Below are 13,846 nucleotides of genomic sequence, written 5' to 3'. Positions count from 1 at the left end.
CCCAGCCTTACAGCGGATTACCTTGACCACTGCGAGGTTAGCAGGATCAATCAGGAAGCTGTAATGTATTATTTGAATTGATTGATACCAGAGTACCTGAAAATGGGACAATATCCAAGCAACATAAACCATTTACATACCAGCTAATCACACTGCGGAATTTCCTCAGCACATACCATTTTCTGGAGCACAGTGGCTGCTCTTGGGTCAACTTGTCAACCATTTTGGATCAGTATGTTCCCAACCAGCATTTGACCAAATGCTGTCTGCTTCCATCTTTTGTTTTGGGTCGTGTTGATCATAGGAAGAATGTTTCTCTGGATTTCTTCCCTAATACGTGGTTGAACTGCCCTTCGGTCCTCACACATTTGATGTGCTTGAGGTCACATCTCAGGACTGCGTGGACCGTGATAACTATTCTGGCCCTCCCTCTTGCTTCCCCCACCCATGAAATTACAACTGCTCCATTGAAACTCAAGTTTCGATAGAGGGCTTTCACGACCGCATTGGATACTGGGATAGCCCTGCTTCTATCGTCGCACAAGAAAATACGCAGGTATTGCAGAGGCGGACAGTCTAGATAGAAAGAGAACTCGGTCACAAAAGAGGGGAGAAGTGAAGGGAAAAGAAATATGAAGCAAACGGGAAGAGAAGGGATTTTAAAAGGAATGCGTGTGACAGATATTCCTTTTGTAACTAAACACATTCACATCGTGCCTGAGCTAACTGGCCCAAAGTCCTGCTTGATGATCCTGATTACCCAATGTCTCAGCTTTAATATCCTATTCTCATTTTAATTTCTTCCACGGCCTCATACCTCCCTATCTCTATAACATCCTCCAATCCTTGAAGGTATCAGCACACCTCCAATTCCTGACTCTCCTGTACCACTGATTTTACATCTCCATTGTTGACAGACATGCCTGAAATGCAAAGACCATAAACTCCTGAATTAACTCCTTAAACCATTCTGTCTCTCTCTTCTCATTTGAAAGTCCTTCTAACCAACCACTTTGACCCAGTTTTTGACCCATATGTACGGTCTCGTGTCAAATTTTGTTTGGCACCACCCCTGTGATGTGCCTCGGGTATATTCCTATCTGAAGGTGCAATGAATCCCAAGTTGCTGTGTTGATGATGTGGATATGAGCCAGGAGCAGGCAGGTTGGACTAGTTTAGCTTGGAATTATGTTCAGCGTCTATTTCCATGTTATATGTCTCTATAACTATATAAAAATTGAACACCTTAGCCATAGGTCTATTTAATTTTGCCATTCACTGATCTGTGAGTTCTCTCTCACAGACCTGGCTTTATTGATATCTTGAAGAATTAATGTCAATAGATTATATTGATCAGCAATGACATGGAAAGAGTACAGTAATATTTCAGCACTGGGACTGAAAAACAGTCAAGTTATGCTTAGATTTGTACATTGTCATGTCAAGAAGATGGATGAGAGATCTAATCGACATATGATTTTGGGTGAGCTGGCTCACTCAGATGGCGAAAGTGTAGCTCTGAACAAGACCAACTGAGCAGGGTCCGATCCCTGTTCCAGTCATGGGGTGTAGCCCTTCTCCCCCTACCTCAGAGTAAAGCTATGGCCTCAGCCTCAACGAATTGACGATGCTGTTTGGAGAAGATGATGATGCTTAAAAGATAAGGCAACATCGCGAGAAACTGTTTCCTCTGGTGGGTGAGTCCAGAACAACAGGGCGTAGCATTAAACCATTAGGGCTATCAGATGTAGGAGCTGAATTAGACCACTGAGTCTGCTCCACCATTCATTCCTGGGTGATATGTTTTTAACCCCCATTCTCCTGCCTTCTCCCCACATTGCTTGATCCTCTTACTAATGAAGAACCTACCTATCTTAAATATACCCAATGACTAGGTCTCTCTGCAGCAATGAGTTCCACAGATTAATCACCTTCTGGCTGAAGAAGTTCGTCTCTGTTCGAAAGGGTCATCCATTCACTCTGAGGCTGTGCCCTCGGATCTGAGTCTATCCTGTTCGTGGGAGAATCTTCACCACTCCATCTGTGTAAGTTTCAGTGATGTCCCCTCCTCAACCTTCTCAACTCCATCGTGTACAGACTCAGAGTCCTCAATCACTCCTCCAGACTTTCATCTCTGAAATCCTTCTTGTAAACATGCTCTAGACCCCTCCAATGCCTTCCTTAGATATGGAGCCCAAACCATATTCCAAATGCAGTCTGCCCCCAGCATTATACAGCCACAGCAGTACATCTCTGCATTTGTATTCTACCCTCCTTGAAATGAATACTAACATTGCATTTGCCTTCCTAACTGCCAACTTAACCTGTGTGCCAACCACAACAGAGCCATGAACTGGGACACCGAAGTCCCTTTGTGGTTCAGATTAGGAAATAGTCTACACCTCTATTCTTCTGTGAAAGTGCATAACCTCACATTTTCCCACGTTGTGTTCCATCTGCCACTTCTTAGCTTGGGGCTATGTTCAGCATTAACTGGTTGGACCGAAGGGTCTGCTTCTGCGCTGTATGACTCTATAACTGTATAAAAAAATGAACATCTTTGCCATAGGTCTATCTAATTTTATCATTCACTGATCTGTGAGTTCTCTCTCACAGCCTTGGCTCTCATAGCTGGTCCAAATTCTTCTACAGCTTCTGCACTTCCTCAACACTACCTGCCCTTCCAACCACCTTTGATTCATCTGAAAACTTAGCAACGGTCCCCTCAGTCAGATTGTTAAAGTACAATGTGAATGATTGTGGTCTGAATGCTCTCCCCTGTGGAACTCCATTAGTCAACAGCTGCCATCTTGAAAAAAAAAACTTTATCCCAACTCTCTGTTTTCTGCCAGTCAACCAATCCTCTATCCATGCACTTAACAGCATGGACTCCTATTTTGTAGCCTCCTGTGCACCACCATGCGAAAGGACTTCTGGAAATCCAAACACAGGGCGGCACGGTGGCTCTGTGGTTAGCACTGCTGCCTCACAGCGCCAGGGACCCGGGTTCAATTCCCACCTCAAGCAACTGTCTGTGTGGAGTTTGCACCTTCTCCCCGTGTCTGCGTGGGTTTCCTCCGGGTGCTCCGGTTTCCTCCCACAGTCCAAAGATGTGCGGGTCAGGTGAATTGGCCGTGCTAAATTGCCCGTAGTGTTAGGTGAAGGGGGTAAATGTAGGGGAATGGGTCTGGGTAGGTTGCTCTTTGAAGGGTCGGTGTGGACTTGTTGGACTTGTTGTGGACACTGTAGGGAATCTAATCAGATCACGTCCACAGGGATATGAGAATTCTCCTCACCCAAAAGTAAGTTAAAGGTACGGGAGATTGAAAATTACGATCGGCTGAAAGATTATTAAGGGACATGTATGGAGCTATGATATCGATCAGCTACTCAGTATTGAAACAGGCTGCTGAATGTTCTCTTGGTGTTGATGTTGGGGGGATAAGGCTGAAAGAGTACAGGGGTCTGTTAGAGCAGGGGGCAGGGGTACAGCTGCCATTGCTGTGTTGGCCCCAACATTTCCAATTGCAAACCCACTCGAAGCCTTGACTCCCCCCCTCAACTTTGGGTTGCTTCACTTGAGTGTATACAGACAGACAAAGGCAGTCAGTTTCAAGTGGGCAACGTTTGAGGATATGTTCTGAAGGTAGGGACCCAAAACGTAAACGCTGCTTCCACTCTCCACAGATACTGAGTTTCTCCAGCAGTTTCTGGTTTTGTTCCTCATTTCCAGCATTCGCAGTCCTTTGGCTAGTTTTCGTTTGAGGATAAGCCAGGTACTTCGATCAACATTAAAAAAACCAACCAAAAAAAAACACACTGGCTCATCGCTTGTCTCAGCAGCGTTCACGGCTAATTGCTGGGAGTGAAGGAGATGCTGCTTTAACCTCACACAACAGGCGAATAATTGGCTTCACGGAGGCCCAAGATATAAAAGCTACTGTTTGGATAATCTCAGCTTTTAACATCACCCAATAGCCCAGCACACACAAAGGAAAATTGTCAGTTAAAATCCAAGTGAAAGGCAAATGAATGGATGACTGTGAAAGAAGCTGTTCTAATGAGGGTAAGTGATGTGGTGTGGTCTGATGTCCCATGGCAGATCATGTGAAATTTCATGATTGCCACGAGATTCATCATGTGATTTGCTGCTCCAGTACTTCCAGCCTCCGCACAGCGCTCCCGGGAGCAGCTACGCTGCACCCCCAGGCAACAATGAGACACTGCTCGCTTGATTGTATTCCCAGGGTTTTAGCCAGCGTTGTCTGGGGAGCTGTACTCTTGGGCACCTTAAGGTCTGGATTAATCTATTGCTTAGAACTAAATGCACTGCAGTTGACAAGAATGAGGACTGGACAGGGGAAACTCAGGGAAGATATTCCCAGTGACCAGGCAGTCAAGAACCAGGGTCGTGAGTGTGTCGCTGGAAAAGCACAGCAGGTCAGGCAGCATCCGAGGAGCAGGAGAATCGAGGTTTCGGGCATAAGGCCTTCATCAGACTCATTCCTGATGAAGGGCTTATGCCCAAAGTGTTGATTCTCCTGCTCCTCGGATGCTGCCTGACCGGCTGTGATTTTCCAGCATCATGCAAACGACTCTGATCTCCAACATCTGCAGTCCTCACTTTCTCCTCGTCCAGAACCAGGGGTCACTGTGTGAAACATACAGGATAGACCATGTAGGACTGAGATGAGAGCATTCTGCAGCTAGTGAGTGGTGAGCTGCCACCGGAGAGAAAACGGTCGATGCCAAAATGTTGAATGTTTTCAAGAAGGAGGTCAATATGGGTAGATTACATCTTACTGTTGGCTGTGTCTGAGTACAGTGAAAAGTGCGCAGTATCACCTCTCTCCAGCACCATCTGGGAATATAATAGTTAGAATTAAACACCAAGAGCCAAAATGAAAGAAACGGAAACAAAAGGAATAGGAAACACTCAGATCACACTCGCCGGCACCACCATGAATTTCGGCAGTCCATATGGTAGATAGTACACACTGCCGCTACTGAGCGTCAGTGGTGGAGGGAGTGGATGTTTCTGGTTGTGATGACAATCAAGTGGGTGGCTTTGTCCTGGATGGTGTCAAGCTTCTTGAGTGCTGTTGGAGCTGCACCCATCCAGGCAGGTGGGGAGTATTCCATCGCACTCCTGACTTCTACCTTGTAGATGGTGGGCATGCTTTGGGGAGTCAGGAGGGGAGTTGCTTACCGCAGTATCCCTAGCTCCTGACCTCTTCTTGTAGCCGCTTTGTTTATGTGGTGAGCCCAGTTGAGTTTCTGGTCAGTGGCAACCCCCAGGATGTTGATGGTGGGCAATTCAGTGATGGAGGGAAGGCCATTGATGAAGCAGCTGAAAATGGTGGGCGCCTAGGACACTACCCTGAGGAACTCCCTCAGAGATGGCCTGGAGCTGAGATGACAGACCTCCATCAATCATGGCCATCATTCTATGTGCCAGGTACAAAACCATAGGACATAGGGGCAGAAATTAGGCCATTCAGCCCATTCAATCTGCTCCACCTTTCAATCATGGCTGATAAGTTTCTCAACCCTATTCTCTCGCTTTGTCCCTGTAATCCTTGATCCCCTTGATACTCAAGAACTTATCTATCTCCATCTTAAATATACTTAATGACCTGGCCCCCACAGCCTTTTGGGCAGTGAATTCCATAGATTTACCGCTCTCTGGCTGAAGGAGTTTCTCCTTATCTCCATTCTGAAAGTCTTCCCTTTACTCTACGGCTGTGCCCTTGGGTCCTAGTCTCGCCTACCAATGAAAACATCTTGCAGACATCCACTCTGTCCAGGCCATTCAGTATTCTGTAAGTTTCAATTAGATCCCCCCCCCCATCCTTCTAAACTCCATCAAGTATAGTCCCAGAATCCTCAAACATTCCTCATATGACTCCAACCCGTAGAGACTTTGCCCCCAATATCCATTGATTCCAGTTTTGCTCAGGTTTCTTGATGCCCCAATGGTCAAATGCAGCCTTAATGTCAAGAGCTGTCCCTCTCCCCTCCCCTCTGGGATTCAGCTCCTTTGTCCATGTTTGAACCCAAGGCTGTAATGAGGTCAGGAGCTGAATGGCGCTGGGGGAACCCAAACTGGGCGTCACTGAGCAGGTTAATGCTGAGCGGGTGCTGCTTGGTGACCCCTTCCATCACTTTCCTGATGATCGGAAATAGATTGCTGGGGCGGGAATTATTGGGTTGGTTTTGTCCTGCTTTTTATGCACAGGACATACACGGGCAATTTCCCACAATGCTGAGTAGATACCAGTGTTGTAATTGTACTGGGACAGCTTGGTGAGGGAAGCAGCAAGTTCTGGAGAACAGGTCTTCAGTGTAATTGCTGTAATGCTGTCAGGGCTCATGGCCTTTACAGTATCCAGAGGCTCCAACAGTTTCTTGGCAAATGTGGAGCGAATCGAACTGGCTGAAGCCTTGATGTCGAGGTGCCGTTGTTGGATGGAGTGGACAAGGTCAGACGTCTTACGACACCAGGTTATACTGAAGAGTCCTGACAAAGGAGTGGCGCTCTGAAAACTTGTGATTTCAAATAAATCTGTGTCATGTGACTTCAGACCTTGACTGAAGACTGGTATCTGAAATGCTGGGGACCACTGGAGGAGGGTAAGACGGACGATTTCGACACAGCTGGCTGAATATTGCTGCAAACCATCCTGCCTTATCTTTTGCTCTTGGCTCCTCTATGACTGAGGATGGCGATATTTGTGTAGCCTCCTCTTCCAGTGAGTTGTTTCATTGTCCACCACCATTCACGACTGGATATGGCAGGACTGCAGAGCTCAGATCTGATCCGTTGGTTGTGGGATCCATTCGCTCTGTCTGTCACTTGCTGCTTATGCTGTTTGGGATACAGGTGGTCCTGTTTGGTAGCTTCACCACGTTGACCCCTCATTCTCAGGTATACCTGGTGCTGCTCCTGGCATGCCCCCCTGCACTCTCCATTGAACCAGGGTTGATTCCCCTGGCTAGATGGTAATGGTTCAGTGAGGGCTATGCCAGGCCACGAGGTTACAGATTGTGCTGGAGTACAGTTTTGCTGCTGTTAATGGCCCACAGTGTGTCATGGGTGCCCAGGCTTGAGTTGCTTGATCTGTTCAAAGTCTGTCCCATTTAGCGCGGTGATAGGTGCCACACAGCACAATGCAGGATATTCTCAACATGAAGAGGGCTGTTCATCTCCATAAGAATTGTGTGGTGCTCACTCTTACCAATACTGTCATAGACAGATGCACCTGCAGCCGACAGATTGGGAAGGGTGAGGTCGAGTATGTTTTTCCCTCTAGTTGGTTCCCTCACCACTTGCTGCAGACCCAGTCTTTAGGGCCCAACCACCTCGATCAGCAGTACTGCTGTCATGCTGCAGTTGGGGATGGGCATTGAAACCCCACCACCCAGAGTACCTTTTCCACCTTTGTCACTCTCAGAGCTTCCTCCAAGTGTTGTTCGATGTGGAGGAATACAGATTCATCAGCTGAGGGAGGACGGTATGTGGTAATCAGCAGGAGGTTTCCTTGTCCCTCCATGGGGTTCGGAATCAACGTTGAGAACTCCCAGGGCAACTCACCCCTAACTGTATCCCACTGTGCCGCCATCGCTGCTGGGTGTGCCCTGCCTGTGGGACAGGACATATCCAGGGATGGTGATGGTGGAGTCTGGGACATTGGCTGTAAGGTATGATTCCATGAGTATGACTATGACAGGCTGTTGGTTGACTAGTCTGTGAGGCAGCTCTCCCAGTTTTGGTACTGGCCCCCAGACGTCAGTAAGGAAGACTTTTGCCGGGCTGTTTCTGCCGTTAACTTTTACGGTGCCGAGGTCAATGCCAGGTGATCCATCTGGTTTCATTTCTTCCAGACTTTGTAGCGCCTGTTGCAACTGAGTGGCTTCCTTGGCCATCCCAGAGGGCAGCTGAGAGTCAGCCGCATTGCTGTGGGTCTGGGGTCACATGCAGGCCAGACCAAGTGAGGGGCAGATGGGTTTTTCTAATGACCGGTAATGGTTCCATGGTCGTCAGTAGATTCTTAATTCCAGATTTTAAAAAAAATTGAATTCAAAATCCACCATCTGCTGGGGTGGGATTTGAACCCTGGTCCCCAGAAACATTACCTAGGCGTCTGGATTAACAGTCAAGAGTGTGGTGCTGGAAAAGCACAGCCGGTCAGGCAGCATCTGAGGAGCAGGAGAATCGACATGTTGAGCAACAGCCTATCAATAATACCTCTAGACCCTGGCTTTGCCCATTGAATTGATCATTTATAAATTGTGATGACTTGTGAAATACTGAGAATCTATTTTCAGTGCATCTTTCCCATTACGGATGTGACACAGCGATAAGAACAGATCGGTTATCATGCCAACAGCTTGGTTCTGAACTTGCTCCCGCTTCAAGCACAGTCCGTGACATCAAGTTCCACTGGACAGCTGAAAATGAGACCGTTGCTTTTGTCTCGAAAGCTTTCACAGAGTCTCTCTCCATATCGTGTGGATTTATATCAGAGATAAGGAACCTGTGGCTCTCCCATTAGCTATGGGGTTAGGGACCACACACATATACCGATTACAGGGAAGTGATCCCAGATCACTGAAACAAATACATAATATTCTGGAAACACTCAGGAGGTCAGACACAGAGGAAAACTAGGGTTATCTTTATCGGTCAGTGATGTGTTCTCTTAGCAACTTGGAATGGAGGTAAGCCAAGATGTCAACGAAACAAAACTGCCAGCTGTGAGATCTACTTAAAGATAGTGTCCTGTGCCAGGCATGGTTACCCATGACCAGCTGTACCCGTCACACCATCAAAGAAACAGCTTCCCTGTGCTTGCCATCCCTGGCATCCCCCCACCCCCACCTCAGCAGGCATTCCCAGTGCAGTACTGAGGAAATGCAACACTGCCACATGTACTCTCTCTCTCTCTCAGATGGGATAGTAAACCGCCCTCTCCTTTGGATGTCGAGACAACACTCTTCCCTAAAGCAGAGGGTGCGTTCTCCTCAGCGCCATGGCCAAATTTATTCCTCAACTCATGTTATTAAAACCGACAGTGCAGTCTTCATCCATTTGCAGCAGTTTAATGTCTGCACAATTATTCCCAAAGTGACAATGCATGGAAAGTATTTATTGAACCCTCTGGCACATCCCAAGTATGTGAACAGATGCTATCTGAAGACAAGATGTTTCTCTCTTCCTCTCCACGCCTCAAGCATGGAAGCAGACCCTTCGGCCCAACTCGTCCATGCTGATCAGGTTTCCTCAACTAAACTAGGCCCATTTGGCTGTATTTGGCCCATCTCCCTCTAAACCTTTCCTATCCATTTACCCATCCAAATGCCTTTTAGATGCTGCAATTGTACCAGCCTCCACCACTTCCTCTGGCAGCTCCTTCCACACGCGCATCCCTCTCTGGTGTGAAAAGGTTGCCCCTCAGGACCCTTTTAAATCTTTCCCCTCCCACCTTAAACTTACACCCTCTAGTTTTGGTCTCCCCTACCCTGTGAAAAAGATCGTGCATATTTACCGTATCTATGATTTTATAAACCTCTATAACGTCACCCCTCAGCCTCCAACGCTCCAGGGAAAAAAGTCCCAGCCTAACAAGCCTCTTCTTATAACTCAAACCCTCTCGTCTCGGTAACATCCTTCTAAGTCCTTTTTGCACCCTTTCCAGTTTAATAACATCTTTCCGTGGCAGGGTGACCGGAATTGTAACACAGTACTCGAAATATGGCCCCACCAATGTCTTGTACAGCTGTAACTCAGCGTCACAACTGTATTTAATGCTCTGACCGGTGAAGGCAAGCTTGCCAAATGCCTACTTCACCACCCTGTCTACCTGTGACGCCACTTTCCAAGGGGTACTTGCACCCTTAGGTCCCTCTGTTCAACAACACTCCCCAAGCCCGACCATTAAGTCCTGCCCTGATTTACCTTACCAAAATGCAACACCTCGCCTTTATCTAAATTGAACTCTATCTGCTGCTCCTCGGCCCACTGGCTCAGTTGATCAATCCCTCATCCCTGGTTTTATCCCCAAATCCCAGATCTGGGAATTCCTGATGAGGGGCTTTTGCCCAAAAGGTTGACTCTCCTGCTCCTCGGATGCTGCCTGACCTGCTGTGCTTTTCCAGCACCACTCTCTGATCTCCAGCATCTGCAGTCCTCACGTTCACCTGGGAATGTATCACACAGACGGGCAACTCATCATCAATGCAGTTCCTCGTGTCTTTGTTCTAAACCTCTTAGAGTCATTGAGCTGTACAGCACGAAAACAGACCTTTCAGTCCAACCTGTCCAGCCTGATAAACACTTCATAACCTAATTTAGTCCCATTTGCCAGCACTGGGCCCATAACTCTCCAAACCCTTCCTATTCATATACCCATCCAGATGCCTTTTAAATGTTGCAATTGTACCAGCCTCCCTTGGCAGCTCATTCCATACACGTACCACCCTCAGTGTGAAAATGTTGCCCCTTAGGGGGAAAAATTTCAAAGGAACCTCTCACCCTAAACCTCTGCCCTCTAGTTCTGGACTCCCCTAACCCAGGGAAAAGGCCTTGTCTATTTACCCTATCCATGCCCCTCATGGTTTTATAAATTGTTCTGTATTTGAGTGCTGACCATGACGGGCAGCAAGCTGTCAATGCAGCTGGCATGAAGGTTGAGAAAAGTCAAAGAGACCATGGGGGTACCACTGGCACCGAGCTCCTTGATGCCTTTATTTACTGGGCCGCACAGTGACCACGCTCCCCTGCACTCCAGTCACTACTGTATTAAAACCACCTTGTTCTTCTGTGAATGAGTGCTGTGTTGGGATGGGAAGGCGGGGAGGGGTTGGAAGATGCACTCAGCCAGAACAAAAGATTTAAAAAGATGAACGAGGACACAGCACTTTCACAGAAAGTGCTGAAATTAAAAAAAAACCTTTTATTCCGAAGCAACAATCTCCTCTGACATTTTAGATCAAAAATGCTTCAACATGTCTGACATGTTTCCCCGGTGACTGCTTGAGAATGGGTTCAACAACGTGTTACTGACTAGATAATATACATGAATTAACACACAAATAGCACGAGATGTCAGCCTTATTATCCTCAAGAAGTGAACAGCTTGTCACTTTTTGAGTTTTGAAACTCAAAAGAAAAATGCATTTATGTGTCTTTAATGAAGTAAAGTTGATCGTGTAGCGCTTACAGAGGGACACATAGACTGATGTTCGATACGTGATGCTGAGTGATACAGAGAACATGAACAGAATGTGATCGAGCCAATGCTCACACGACTGCACATTTCTATCTCTCAGTCCCAAGCCTGAGAGAATCAGGTGAAGGCAGATTGCTGAGGCCTGAAAATTGGGAAGAGAGCCCGCCAGGTCTCAGATGAACATTAAGTGCTGATGGGAGCAGCCTACGGTGATATTGCGGAGCTGATATTGGCCAGGGAAGGGAGAAGCCAGATGATGACAATGGGATGTTGAAAGGTCCCTTGGAATACCAATGAGGCATAAAAGGATAATTTGAGAAGCTAAAAATCATAAGTCATCCTCTGGATCACTTTGCTTGACACTGGACTGACCTGTAGATATTGCCTTTTTAATCTGACCAAGACACTTGACCATATCATAACAGGCAGTCCATGTATACTGCTGGACAAAACTGTGTACCAGCTGGATTACAATAAAAACAGGAAGTGCTGGAGAAACTCGGCAGATCTGGCAGCACCCATGGGGAGAGAAACTGAGTCTGCATTTCCCTTCTGATACAACTCTGCTTCAGAACTGAAAAGGGCTGGAAAATGGTGGGGGTTTTTTCCTTGCTGTCATCAGAGGTGAGTGGAAGAGCTGGTGGGACAGATGGTGTGTGTGTGTATGCCCAGTGCAAAAGTTAAAGGATGGGCTAATGATGTTTGAAAAATAAAAAAAAACCTGATTGAGATGGGAAATAGGTGTTGATAATAGGGGTGAAAGGCAGAAAATGGGCCTGCAGAAGTTGACAAACAGCCAATAATAGGGCAAAAGTGAGGACAGCAGATGCTGGAAGCCAGAGTCTAGATTAGAGTGGTGCTGGAAAAGCACAGCAGGTCAGGCAGCATCTGAGGAGCAGGAAAATCAACGTTTCAGGCAAAAGCCCTTCATCAGGATTCTTTTTCCTGCTCCTCCACCACACGACTGCAGGGTGGGGCAGGGAAATTGCAATCAAAAAGTGATGCTCTCAAATTGTGGAACTTAATGTTGCGTTCTACAGTCTGTTAAAATGCCAGAACAGAAAATGGGGTATTGTTTTCTCAAGCTTGCATTATGGATTCAGTGAGCACCACTTCACTGCTTCTACTGAGGGGGCACATTCCTAGCACCTTACATTTAAAACTGAAGTAACCTGAAAAATAAAATAACCTTAAAATTATAGAATGCAAATGTCATCACTGTAAGTGTTAAAATTCAACCCATCTGAGGAAGGTGAATTGACCAGCCCCCACCTAATGGCAGAAGGTGGTCAGTGCAGGCAGGTCTACTTGCACCAACTAACCTCTGCCACCAGGTGGAGCATAGGCTTCGGTGCAAGTTCAGAACAGGAGCCAAAGAATGTGGGTGTAGGGGCAGAGGTGACGCACTGGGAACAGGGGCAGGAACTGAAGGTGTTGCAGAGGGACTTAGTGTGGGCTTGGAAGCAAGAGGTAAAGACCTTAGGGGAGGCAAGAAGTCTATAGAACAACGCTAAACTGAAAGTCACACCGTGAAATAACTATACTTACACTATTCTAACAATATTAAAACAAAACAATGTTAACTGAATCAACTTGATACAACAAAGCCAGTCTGCCCCATTCACCTACTCTATCCCTATACCTTTTACAGTCTGTGCAATCCCATCTCGAAATCATTGTCTCTCCTTCCACCATCAATGAGTTATTGTCATCACTACTGGGTTATAGAAATGTTCTTCCTTACACGCCAAGCATGTAAATTTAGGTCACAAACACAGAGATTACTGGGAAGTTTAGCAGGTCTGGCAGCGTCTATGAAGAGACACCAGAGTTTACGTTTGGTGTCGAGTGACCCTTCCCCAGAAATGTATGTCCCCTTGCCCTCACAGGTATTTCTAAGTGACCTGTTCAGATGTGTTAGGATGTGGAGGTGCCGTTGTTGGACTGGGGTGGACAAAGTAAAAAAATCATATCACATTGGGTTGTAATCCAACCCGTTTTATTTGAAACCATAAGCTTTTGGAGCCTCTGAAGCAGGTGGGACTTGACCTCGGGCTTCTAGCTTAGAGGTAGGGACACTACACTCTGCCACAAAGAGCCCACCTTGAGCTTGAACCAATCATTTTTCCTGCCCTAACTTACTGAAACTAGTCATAATCTTATCCAATCTGCTCAACTTCTTTAGTTCAAGAAACACCAGGTTCTCCTGAATAACCAGGTTGATAAAACCCCACTGTAGCCTTGAAAGGCTTTCCTCATCAGGTCATGATCCAAGCCTTTAGTGACTAGATTAGACTCCCTACAGTGTGGAAACAGGCCCTTCGGCCCAACAAGCCCACACCGACCTTCCGAAGAATAACCCACCCAGACCCATTTCCCTCTGACTAATGCACCTAACACTATGAGCAATTTAACATGGCCAATTCACATCTTTGGACTGTGGGAGGAAACCCACGTGGACACAGTGAGAACGTGCAAACTCCACACAGACAGTCGCCCGAGGCTGGATTCGAACTCAGGTCCCTGGAGCTGTGAGGCAGCAGGAGTGATGGGACAGACTGGCTTTGTTGTACAAAGTTGATTCAGTTAACATTGTTTTGTTTTAATATTGTTAG

At 46.8% G+C, this 13,846-nt stretch overlaps 1 protein-coding gene across 1 annotated transcript in view; it reads right to left on the bottom strand.

The window, feature by feature from the left end:
• LOC132824024 (RNA-binding Raly-like protein) overlaps positions 1–13,846 on the bottom strand; it is a 970,546-nt gene that overhangs the window by 139,217 nt on the left and 817,483 nt on the right. The window lies entirely within an intron of this gene.

The sequence above is a fragment of the Hemiscyllium ocellatum genome, chromosome 17, assembly GCF_020745735.1.
Source record: "Hemiscyllium ocellatum isolate sHemOce1 chromosome 17, sHemOce1.pat.X.cur, whole genome shotgun sequence".
In the NCBI taxonomy this organism is placed as follows: Eukaryota; Metazoa; Chordata; class Chondrichthyes; order Orectolobiformes; family Hemiscylliidae; genus Hemiscyllium; species Hemiscyllium ocellatum.
This window is presented reverse-complemented; position numbering and strand designations above follow the sequence as displayed.